The sequence below is a fragment of the Aotus nancymaae genome, unplaced genomic scaffold, assembly GCF_030222135.1.
Source record: "Aotus nancymaae isolate 86718 unplaced genomic scaffold, 86718_ANA_hifiasm-v0.15.2.pri h1tg000065l, whole genome shotgun sequence".
Classification (NCBI taxonomy): Eukaryota; Metazoa; Chordata; class Mammalia; order Primates; family Aotidae; genus Aotus; species Aotus nancymaae.
In genome coordinates, this window is record NW_026988480.1 from 6,341,715 (window position 1) to 6,354,291 (window position 12,577).

The following is a 12,577-nucleotide window of genomic DNA, read 5'->3' on the forward strand; positions in this document are numbered from 1 at the left end:
GGCTCACCACTCCTAAACTTCTAAACACTTTAAAGCTTTATCCACCACCCTCCCTCTTTTCTGGTACCATTTATTTCCCAGCAAGAACTCCTAGCAGTGAAATTTGTGATCAAAAATTATAAATTTGTTAATTATGCTTGATATATATTGGCATTTACCTATACAGCATGTTCATATATTTAACCACACATTTTTCAAAAGCAAATATCATCATTTTTCAAAATGCCATTTTGAGGCCACGCGTGGTGGCTCATGCCTGTAATGTCAGCACTTTGGGAGGCCAAGGCAGGCGAATCACTTGAGGTCAGGTGTTCAAAACCAGCCTGGCCAACATGGCAAAACCCTGTCTCTACTAAAAATACAAAAATTAGCCAGACAAGGTGACACATGCCTGTAATTCCAGCTACTTGGGAGGCTGAGGAAGGAGAATTGCTTGAACCCAGGAAGCAGAAGTTGCAATGAGCCGAGATTTGCCACTGCACTCCAGCCTGGGCAATAGATCAAGACTCTTGTCTCAAAAAAAAAAAAAGAAAAGAAAAGAAAATGCCATTTTGATGAAAATGTATGATGTGGTTATAGTTTTAATTATTTGAATATTCACAAGTTTAAATTTTAATATGTTTGTTAATCACTTTTCCTTTTAATCCTGTATGTTTCCTTTTGTCATATAGAACTTTGCTGGAGCTCTATAGTTTCCTTACTGATATCAGTTTTGATCTATTTATTAATCTAAAGTCTGAGGGAGTTTAAATGGTGAGTAACCAAAGACAAGAGGGGTCTAATAACCACATTATACACCAAAGATGCAGAGTTACTGACCTTGTTTTATGTAAGACCTGCTGTAAATTCCAGTCTTGGAGCTACTACTGCTGAAAGACATTTCTTCATGTCCCTGTATTTGCCCATGGCCAAGGTATTTCTGCAGGGGTCCCTCACTGAACCTGACGAGTACAAGGTCCAGTGCATGGAAAAGCTACAGGAGGGCATCTACAAATAGGATTTTATAGAAGGCTTAAAATGCAATGGGAGAGCCCCCAGCAAGAGCCAGAGGGCACGGGAAGTGTCAACCTCACTGATTTCCCAGCATTCATTATGGTACTTTGCTCACAGACAGAGTGACCTTATTAAGCTAACAATCATATTAACTTATAAAACAATAAATAAAATTTGAGAAAATAAATTCACTTACACTTTATTTTCCCTTAAAGTGAATACCAGGGCACATAGAAGGCACCTTCTGCTCTTTACTCTGTGCTTTCCTTTCCATCCTTACCCCCCAGCAAGGAGATGTCAGCATCATAGCACAGAGTGGTTCTGGAATTCTAGTGTTTGTTCAGAAAATACCCCAGTCTAAAGATGTGAAGACTCTCTATCCCAGGCCTCAGTTGTGAGAGGCAAGGACAGCACATCTTTGCAGCTTTGGCTTAAGGGGCCATTGTGACTCCTGGGAAGCATAAAGAGCATTCCAGAAGGGCCTAGAAACTGATGTGTAGGCAATAGGGTCTAAACCAAGGGAGGTGAATAGGACAGATGCTTTCATATGGGCAGCAGATGCTTTATGTATAAGGAGAAACCAGATCTGGATATCCTGTTTGGCCCTAAATCTGACTGCATTTGTTTTGGTAATGAACTCTACTTGAATCTTCATACGGATATTTCGGAGGAAGGGAGCAGGATCTAGACACAGTGTGGTGGGCATTTTTTTCACTGACCAAATTCAGTCCCTCACTAATTCTTCTTGGACCCTCCACTCATTTATGTGATGTTGAATAGATATGAGATTTGCTTTGGCCAATGAAATGGGAACAGAAGTGATGGGTCTCCCTTCCTCATAGAAGCATTTAATTCCTGGTACTCACCTTGTTAATTTGATTTCTCCCTGCCAGAGAAATCTGTTGACACAGAGGTGTGTGGGGTGGAAGGAGTCTGGACAGTAGTAGGGCTGGTCATCACGAAGAGCCGCCCAGTACACTTGTCAGTGTTCACTGGACTTTGACAGAGCACACACAGGTGCCCACTGCTGCAGCACTGAGATTTAGGGTGACTTGGGGTTATCACACATCTTCCTATGATTCCAATTTTTTCTCCAAGGTAGGGAAATATCTGTACTAACTATATTGTACATGGGCTAGAAAGCAAATTCTGCACTAATGTGTGTTCTAAAGCAAGAGACTCCCAACAGACTTTAAGCTGCTTTTCCAGCTTCATTCCCACACCTTCCTGGTCTGATCCACAACACCCCCTCATCTGTTTGTGGAGGTGGTGCTCTGATGCCAAGTGCTGGGAACCACTGACAAAACCCTGTGGTGTGACAGGGCAGGGCTTCCTATGCCTGCTTCACAGATGAGGAAACTAAGGCTCAAACATTGGGGTCAAAAGGCTGGCCCCAAATCATTAGGTCAATGTGTGATGGAGATGAGATTTGAATAGGGCTTGAGACACCGTAACATCATGACAAAAAAGTTATGTATCCTGGATTTTTGCTAGCTGTTCACCAGTCTCATTACAGTTAAAAAATAGATCAAAAATATACTTTTTTCAAAGGTTTATGTCCCTGTGGTATATTTTAAGAAAAAATAGGTTACCTTTGAACATAAGAATACTTGTCATGCTGCATTTTTCTTCTGAATCATGTAGTGAGTCTTCACATTATTCTCATTAATCCTTTCAGAGTTCTCAATGTATACCAAGCAAACCTGACACTTTGTAGCTGAAAATCCTGCTTGGCCATGTGGCTTCACAGCATCTCAGGACCAGGAATAGACCCTTTGTCTCTAAAGTCTTGACCCTGGATTTCAAAACCTAAAACACAATCCCACTTTACGAAGTTAGATGCATCACACAGAGAGCACCCATGTTTGAGAGATGCAGTGGGAAGGGACCCAGTTTGCACTTTGAGAAGTGGACTCAAGCCATATCGGGTGAAGCAAAGTAAGGAAGAAGTTTCACCAAAAGTCCTTGTAGATCGTCTTCCCTGTTGCAACAGAAGGTCTATGAGGGCAGAACCCTCTAATCTCACGTTCACATAGCATCTGGTACACACTCTACAATTTGCTTTGTTCTGTGAATAAATTGATGAGTTTTGTAAGTCCTTGAATTTATTAGCTAAATTAGAGAATGAAGGATAATTTACTGTATTAATTAATCTCTTGCTGCATAGCAAATTACCCAGAAACTTTGTTCCTTATAACAACAAGCATTTATTCCACAGTTTCTATAGGTCAGTCAGGAACCCGGGAGTGCTATCAGCTGGGTGCCTCTGCTCAGTCTCTCGCAAACCTACAGTCAAGACCTCAACAGGGGCTGCAGGACCATCTGAAAACTGGATTGGGGGAACATCTGCTTTTGAGTTCACTCAAGCAGTTTTGGGCAGGATTTGGTTCCTTGATGGCTGTCCCAGTTTCCCCAACAAGGGTCACCCAGGGCCTGCCACATGGACCTCCCCACATGGCAGCCACCTCCCTCCACTCTTGCATGCAAGACACAGGCCTCCCGAGACAGAGCCAGTGTATTTTGTAACTTCATTATGAAAATGACATCTCATCACTTCTAGCATGTTCTATTCATAAGTGAGTAACTGAATTCAGTTCACACTCTCTTTTAATATCATTTTCTTTTGTAGCTTCCAAAATGTTACTATTACATGGAATAATTAACCATTCACCAGGAGGTGGGGGCATTAACCAACCCAAATGCCCATCAATGATAGACTGAACAAAGAAAATGTGGCACATATACACCATGGAATACTATGCAGCCATAAAAAACGAATAGTTCATGTCCTTTGTAGGAACTTGGATGAACCTGGAAACCATCATTCTCAGCAAACTGACACAAGAACAGAAAACCAAACACCACATGTTCTCACTCATAAGTGGGTGTTGAGCAATGAGAACACGTGGACTCAGGGAGAGGAACATCACACACTGAGGGCAGTTGAGGGGGGTAGGGGAGAGACAGCGGGGGGGTGGGGAGGGAGGGGATGGTGGAGAGGGATAATATGGGGAGAAACGCCAGATATAGTATGCACCTAAAGTTAAATAAATAAATTTAAAAAAACAAAAGAATCTTCTTCAAGGCAGCTCACCACAGGTACTCTTCTGTTCACTTTTCTTTTTCTTATATAGTATTTTCACATATAGATATTATTTCACATAAAATAATCTTTTATTTTTGCACTATTTTTTCCTGTTTTTGCTATTAAGAATTTTTGTTCTTGTTATAAAATTGAAGTCTCTTTCATTTTTCTCCCTTTCCCCCATTCTCTCTCATTCTTTTAATACCGTTTTCTTTTTCAGCTTCCATAATGATATTATTATTATATAAAATAATTGGCCATTTAAAATATTAAAATGAGTAAATATAACTTTTTAAAATTGAGATAGCACTTTTTTTTTTTTTTTGAGATGGAATCTATCTCTGTCACCCAGGCTGGAGTGCAGTGACGTGATCTTGGCTCACTGCAACTCCTGCCTCCTGGGTTCAAGCAATTCTCTTGCCTTAGCTTCCCAAGTAGCTGAGATTACAGATGCCTGCCACTACACTTGGATAATTTTTGTATTTTTAGTAGAGATGGGGTTTTGCCATGTTGGCCAGGCTGGTCTCAAACTCTTCACCTCAGGTGATCCACCCCCCTGGGCCTCCCAAAGTGCTGGGATTACAGGTGCGAGCCCCCGCCCCAGGCCAATATAGTACTTTTTGACTTTGCTATATGAGTCTTTTTGGGATTTCAAAGTTTTTAGGTGTGGTGGATAAGGGTTTCCTACATAACACAGTCCTCTAAAATATATTTAATGCCATTACTTGTATGTCGGGCAGGGTCACTTAAATCCAAAGCCCTCACTGCAGTTTTCAAATGATAAAGAAGCCAGGAGGAGCATGTTGTAATGCACATAAGACTGAGGGCAGATTAATTAGGTTGAACTGGTCCCAGGCTCCCTGAGGCCAGATAGCTGTGTAATGGGATTGTACAAAGTATGTTCCTCTGCACTGGGGCTCCAGGCCTCTGGGAATCCTTTTTCTGCTTATATTCCAATCCAAAATAAAATATATTTCCTATCAGCACACAGACACAGAAAGATGCATACAAAACTACGAGTTGATAATTCTTTCATTAGAAAACATACATGTGCAAATAAACAGAAGTGAGAATTAATACGAATTGGAAGCATTTTGCTGAGGTCATTTACCATAAACAAAAATCTCCAGGTACAAACTTAGAAAGATGATAACTAAAATGAGCAGCAGACACGTCCTTATGTAGTAATTTGGATTAAAATTTTTAGCGGAGACAAACACATATCCACATCCACCTTCCCACCCCTCAGACACCCAGACACATAACACAGAGAGACACACCCCCACACATGAACACACATAAACACATACACATAAATACCCAGACATACAAATATATATGCACCCACACAGACACACACCTAGACATGTCCAGGCACACATACACACACCCATTCACAAAGAGACACATGCAGATGTGCACACACAAACACAGAGGCACACACCTACCCCGCAACACATACACACCAACCTTGAACAGACTTGTGTACATGAGAACAACATGGGACATTGAGATAAGAAGCTGCAGAAAGTAAAACATGCTCAAGTAAAGAGAATCCCCAGTGCGGACGAGCCTCCTTCCACAGCCATCCTACAGAGAGAGATTCTGCCCAGCTGAGAAGCAGCGATGAGGAACTACACCTGATTCTTTCTAAAAAAAATTAAAATCCAACTCCGTGCTCTTTGTAGTTTGATGTAAATATTTTGCTCAAGGTAATGGTTTAATAAAATAAATGTTGTCAACATCCCAGTGTGAGATTATTCACTTCCGGGAACCCCAGCTGTTGGTTTCTTACATGTTAAAGGAACCCATCAGACTTTTTTCCATGTGGGTAAATGAGGCAAATAGACCCACTCTGACCCATTCGGTCAGAGTGTTCTGTTTTGAGAGAGCAAAATGAACTAAGCATACTTTATTTCAGAATACTTCCTCTCCTGGGTACAGTGTGTCTATGTGTGCTACTCGTTACACATGCGTACTCACAATCCCATTACTTGACAACTGGATCTTCAGCCTAACTTAAAATTTAATTTTATGCATAGTCCTTAGTTAAAATTACCACATTGTATTCTTAGAATAAAGTGCCAGAGAAGAACACTTGCATTTTAAATAAATACTATTAAGGTGATGTGGTTACAGATAATTTCATTTTCAATTGCAACTCTGATATGCGACATGACACAGCAAGATATGATAATGCAACAAAATTGCTTTAAAACTGGTGTGGTACCCTGGTTAGATAAATAACACTCACTACAGTCTATTGGTTTCATTTCAGTTCCCTGGTATAATTTGATTAAAATATCATGCAATGGAAAATTGTATTTTAACAGGAAAAAAAAAGTTATATGAAAGTGGGTTTTTTTTTGGCATGTCTACTTATTTTGTCAAAGGTTTTCAAGTCTTTTATTTTTATACCTTGTTTTCTAGATGTATTATTCTTCCAAAATTCACAAAATAGTTTGAAAACAGTAGAGTATTGCAATTTTTCTTACTTGTCTTTGCACACCTTCCTTAATTCAAGAAATTGTAGCACTCATGGTATGTTACCCATTCGTTATTTCTTAAATGGAGAGATTAAGCCCAAGGTGGAAGGGAGGAAACTAAGCGTGTTTAATGTCCACATTATCTGCATAGAGCCTAGGAAGACAGTATGCCAGGGTCTCACCAGCACAAAAGGAGAGCCTATGTGAGTATCCTTCAACCCTTACTTATTCACACAGAGCAGTACAGGAACCCACCTTCAAATTATTTCTCTTACTGTGCATGTCTTTATCATAAATCTTCATAAAAATACAACCTTTTCATTTGCAAACAGAAAAAATAACATTGTTTATATTGAGCAGAGGCTGTGTTACGGAGTGAATGTTTGTTTTATACATTGAAATCCTAATCCCCAGTGTGAGGAGATGTGGGTCCTTTGAGAGATGATTAGGTTGAGGGTGGAGCCCTCCTGTCTGTGATAAGTGCCCTTATGAGAAGAGACGCAAAAGCTCACTTTCTCTCTGCATCTATCTCTGCCATGTGAGGAAATAGCAAGAAGCATTGTCTGCAAATCATGAAGTGGGCCCTTACCCAACACTAGATCAGCTGGTGCCTTGATGAATTCCAGCCTCCAGAACTGTGAGAAATAAATGTCTGTTGTTCCAGCTGCCCAAAATGACTAAGACAAGCTACACCTATTTGGTGCCGCTTAGATGGAGGAATCATTGCGGGAAGAGGTGGGCACAATCGTGGCCTGGGTAGTGCTATGCATTGTGTGATTCTTACAAAAATAGAGAGAGCACAACACTTTAGAAGCTGCTGGGATGACACAGCTGGTCAGTTGGTGATGTCCTTGGAGTATTAGAAAAGGAGGAGGACAGGAATGCTGCTTTCAGCTCAGCCTTCACTTCTATGTCTCTTTTCTTTTTTTCTTCCTTCCTTGGCAGGCTTCAGCCCTCTGGGGTCAAATCTTCTTTATGTTCTGTTCATCAAACTGTTCAAATTCATTGGAAATATCTACTTCTAGCAAGCCCTGCAGTGTAAACTCTCATAATATATTTCACAGAATCTCAGGATCCTCCAGGCAAATCCTGCAGCTTCATTTAAACCCCTTCCGCAGCATTTTCTAAGAGGGCATTAGCAAGTTCTGGAGCCCTCCGCTGTTGCAGTCATATGCACTCATCTGTCTTTTCAGTGCAGGTGGGCTTCTCCCTGTTGCATTGCCGAAGCCCAGCACAACTCATGAGATATTGAGATGAGTATCTTCTCTTCCACCTCATTCTCCAGCCTAAGTGTACCCTGTTCCCAGCTCATGTACTGTCCTAGTCAGTCTGCAATAACAGAATACCACAGGTTGGGTGACTAAAACAACAATTGTTCACAATCCTGGAGGCTGGAAGTCCAAGATTCAGGTGCCAGCCTGGTCTTATTCTTGGTGAAGGCTCTCTTCCTGGCTTACTGATGACCTCTTCCTTGTTGGGAAATGGGCTGAGGGAGACAGAAATCTTCTTAAAGGGCACCAATCCTATCATGGACACTCCATACCCATGACCTCATGAAAACTGAATCACTCCCAAGGGCCACACCTTCAAACACTATCACCTTGGGGATGAGGACTTCCACATAAGAACTTTGTGAGGTGTGGGGCACAAACGTTAGCCCATAGCATGTGCTGGGCTTATTACTCTGCCTCACCCCCTAAACCAGTTTTAGGGTTTCTGCTCATAGCAGTATTGTGAATGTCCAACTTCTCCTTTACTCGTCCTTTCCCTTGGGTGGAGTTCCACACGATACCGTCGAAGTTTTTGTTTTAAATAGATGTTTTATTTTAAGTTATTATCCCCCACTAACACATCTCAAAAGCTTTCTTTTTCAGTCTACCCATGTATTTCATTTCCCAGTGGCAATTCTCTTTTTCGACTTGGCAAGCAGTGGTTTGTGCATTATTCATAGAGAGAAACTTGTTCAACAAGAAAAACATCAGTAATGTCTATACCCCTACATCAAAGTCTCTGATGTGTCTTAACATTGGGATTCATATTCCTGACTCAATAATCCCACTTCAAAGAAGTTGTCTTAAATGATCAGTGATGCAACCAAAGACATATACAGCTACTCAACATAGATTATTTAAACCTATTAAAATTTATTAACATATCATGTTCAAAGGTAATGTTTAGAATCCTTCCACTTAATGGAGTCCTTACATGGATAACAGTGAAGTCTATGGGACAACAGCAAAATTTCCTGGAATACACAATGAAGTACGAATACAGAATGTAAAATTAAAAATGATTAAAAAGTAGAAATACTAATTGTTGACATTTAAATGCCAGTAATCAGGCATGGTGGCTCACGCCTGTAATCTCAGTACTCAGGGAAGCTAAGGGGGGCCAATCACGAGGTCAATGGATCAAGACCATCCTGGCCAACATGGTAAAACCCCGTCTCTACTAAAAATACAAACATTAGCTGGGCATGGTGGTGCACACCTGCAGTCCTGCTATGTGGGAGGCTGAGGCAGGAGAATCGCTTGAACCTGGCAGGTGGAGATTGCAGTGAGCCGAGATCTCGCCACTGCACTCAAGCCTGGCAACAGAGCAAGACTCCAAGACTCTGTCTCAAAACAAACAAACAAACGAACTGTAACTTTATGGTGTATTTGCAGTGATGATACTTTTTTGGTTTGTGGAAAAATTACATTGAATTATTTCTTGGTGATGTGTTCAAATTACTTGGGCCAGCAGGTTTTAATCTTAGAAAAGGATACGACATATTTAAAAACAACTAACCATTTTTTTCCTGAAAATGTGTGAAAGTTAGAAATCAGTTAACTAGAAAATCTATTCTGTTTTAAAGACAATGCAATTCTGCAAATGACTGAAATGAGCTCTAAATCTATGTCTGTAATTATGCTGACCCAAAGACAAAAGTGATATATATGTAGGAGCATATCTTTTAAGATCTGACATTAAGTGAGGAAAACAGGTCTGCATATTATGATAATGTTTATTAAACAGAAAATAAATGTATGTGTGAATATATAAATATATAAACAAATGCCTATTTATATAAATATGGATATGTGCTTATGAAAGGAGTAACAGAAAAATCTATTTTCAGTGTTTGAATTTGGGAAGAGGTCTTGGGTGTGAGGTAGGTTAAATAGTTTTCCTTGCAATTTTGTATTTTTCTGCATTGTTTGCATTTTCTAATTTTCTTTCTTTTACTTTAAATGTGTGTACAGTATCATCGAGGGCTACTTGGAAGAGATATTAAGAACTGTATTTTTTTAGGGTCTGTGTGTGTGTGCGTGTGCACATGTGTGTGTAAGTGTATGCGCATGTGTGCCACTTGTGTGACAGAGTATCAAAAAAGACCTACTGAATCATATACTGATGAAATTATGTTCCCCATGATAAACTAGAAACTGACTTGATTTTAGTGATTTCTGTGATTAGAGGTTAATGTCATTATATTAAGAATGTATTATACAAGGGTATTTGTTTGCCCCTACAGTGATATGTATTAGCTGATTTATATTTGAGAGCCAGAGTTAGGAGATACGTATCTTAGCCTTAACATGAGAGAATAATTTAACACCATAGTATAGTGAAAAAATGGGTTTTAGATTTGAATTCCTCTTTCTGACTCGATTTCTTCACCTGTAATATCAGGTAACATCTATGATTGCTTTGATCTCAGGTGTATAAAAATTTTAGAAATTACAAGTAAGCCATTAAATCCCTTTAACGATCTTTATTAAAGGTGAAGAAATTCAACAGATATGAAGATGATGCAACAGTGCACAGCTAATTAACCTTTGAAATGACAACAATAATGTTAAAATGAATTTTCTTTTTTTTTTTGTTTTGAGACAGAGTCTCACTCTATCACCAGGTGCCAGGCTGGAGTGCAGTGGCACAATCTCAGCTCACTGCAACCTCTGCCTCCTGGGTTAAAGCGATTCTCCTGCCTCAGCCCCCCGAGTAGCTGAAACTACAGGTACGCGCCACCACGCCCAGCTAATTTTTGTATTTTTAGTAGAGACGGGGTTTCACCATGTTGGCCAGGATGGTCTCGATCTCTTGACTTCATGATCCACCCGCCTCGGCCTCCCAAAGTGCTGGGATTACAGGCTTTAGCCACCGGGCCTGGCCATGAATTTTCTAATTAGAAAACAATCCCATAAAAATAGAAAGAAAATCCATGAGGGAAATAGTGATGTAGAAAAAAGAGCTTTCAACCAGGAACTAGATGAAATTGTGCAATCCCAGTTCTTCTGTTGAACTTGACACAGTCACATACCCTCTTGTCATTTTTGTTATTCTACAATGATAATTAAATTAAATTCACAGGATTAAAGGCTAGAAAAATGCATTGCCAGCTACTGGAAAATGACAAGTTTTGTAGCTATCAGTATAGTTATGAATTATAAAACATTTTATATAAAACATTTCACTATTAAATTAAATTTTTAAAAACCAGATATTTTCTTGAACATTAAACAAAGTGATTGATGCATTTCCCTCAGCAGAGTTTTAGAATTCTTAAACATGTCAAACGTCTTTTTCTTCAAGTATCACAAATTCTAGTTACCACAAATCAAATCCTGTATCTTCTTCCTCAAATCTCTTCTGCCTACATTCACTGACTTGCCCTTCAGTGTTACCAAAAGTTACACTGGAGAGAAATCTGAGAGCAACACAGTCGTTGCTGAGTTTCCTTCTCACTTTTTACCTTCAGGTCATCACAAAATCCATTGAATTTCCCTGCCTACGTTTGCCTGTAATCTATCACTATCTAGGTTGCAATTTCACCATCTTTTCAATTATATCACTGTCTACTTACATTATGCAGTATAATGTTCAATGATTCTTTATTATCTGTTCTCCATCCCACCATTGAATCTATCCTTCACTTTGTCCAGAGAGTTGTGCATCTTAACCACGCACAGGACAACATGACTATCTTGCTTAACATGGCCACTGATTAAGAGAAAATCCAAACAATGTATCATTCCAGTATCTTTCTCAGAGAAAATACTCATTTCTGTAGTTCCAATGTCTAATAAGTGCTTAATAAATGTAGTTCCAATGTCTAATAGGTGCTTAATAAATATTTTTGGAAATATGACACTCAATAATATCATCCTATTACATCTCTTTAGCTTCATCTCCCACTATGCTAAAGGGAAAATTAATTTCTTCATGCCTTCTATAATTTTCGCCTCCCTCTATGTGAGATTTAACACATTTCATTACATCGGAGATGGGAATATTCAAAGTTCAAAGAAATGTTTTTGTGGATAAATGAGATGGCCTTTCCTGTTTGTGGCCAGAGAAGCAATTTATGGTTAGGGAAAGTAATTTGGTCAAAGTCAGTCTCTTTAAATGTAACAAGGTGAGGGAAGCAGGAATGTTTGTCAGTTTCATTAATAGCAGAATATGACTCTCATCAAACCTAGAGGAGAGGTTTTCTTGGAGACATTAAGCATTTTGCCTTTGAAAGATTTGAAAAAGAATACATTCGTAGTGAGATGCCCTCACTGTCCTTTCTTCTTTTCATATCAACAGATCTGTGCACACTTGTCCCCTCTGCAGACCCAGCAGAAAAGAAAATCATGGAGGAAAGACTCATTAGTCAATGGACGCCAGAGAATATGAAATTTATAAAACTCACAAGGAGGAATCCACATGATAAAGATAGGATGGAGCATTCTTGAAAATCAACCATTGGACAGAAAAAAAGCATTCAGAAAAATGCTTGGAGGGTTGGGTTACTGGGGAGAGGCTGTGGATAAGGAATACCCCTGAGTGCACCTGATTAGCTAGTTCCTGCTCTTTGGATAGTGCTCTTTTATGAGATTCATGACTTTAGCCCATGGCATGAATACTGAGAACATTTGAGTGTGTAAGTTCTGTAACAGCAGGGTTCACGTCAGGGTAAATGCTATGGTGCTCCATGCTTCACCATCAGGGGTACCCATCCTCTGCTGCTTTAACAGTTGAGTGC